The sequence below is a fragment of the Olea europaea genome, unplaced genomic scaffold, assembly GCF_002742605.1.
Source record: "Olea europaea var. sylvestris unplaced genomic scaffold, O_europaea_v1 scaffold173, whole genome shotgun sequence".
In the NCBI taxonomy this organism is placed as follows: domain Eukaryota; kingdom Viridiplantae; phylum Streptophyta; class Magnoliopsida; order Lamiales; family Oleaceae; genus Olea; species Olea europaea.
In genome coordinates, this window is record NW_019235004.1 from 223914 (window position 1) to 224450 (window position 537).

Below are 537 nucleotides of genomic sequence, written 5' to 3' on the forward strand. Positions count from 1 at the left end.
AATTGAAACAATATGAACAAAACTACCCAACCCATGATCTAGAATTGGCTACGGTAGTTCATGCCCTCAAAATATGGCGTCATTACTTTTATGGAAATAAGTGTGACATTTATACCCATCATAAGAGTTTGAAGTATTTCTTCACCCAAAAGGAATTAATTATAAGGCAGAGGAGATGGCTAGATTTAGTAAAGGATTATGATTGTACTATCCATTACCATCCTGGTAAAGCTAATGTAGTAGCTGATGCCCTTAGCAGAAAGGCAGTTGGACAATTAGCAGTACAAATCACTATGCAGGATCAGTTGTTAAAGGATTTTGACAACTTACATCTAGAAGTAATTGTTCCACCAACCCAAACTGGTGCTAGGATAGCGGCTCTAACGATTCGACCAACACTTAGAGATCCAAGATTTACCTCAAAATTTTGGAAAAGTTTGCAAGAGGCTATGGGGACCAAGTTAAACTTCAGCACAGCCTTTCATCCACAAACTGATGGGCAATCGGAGAGGACTATACAGACTTTAGAGGATATGC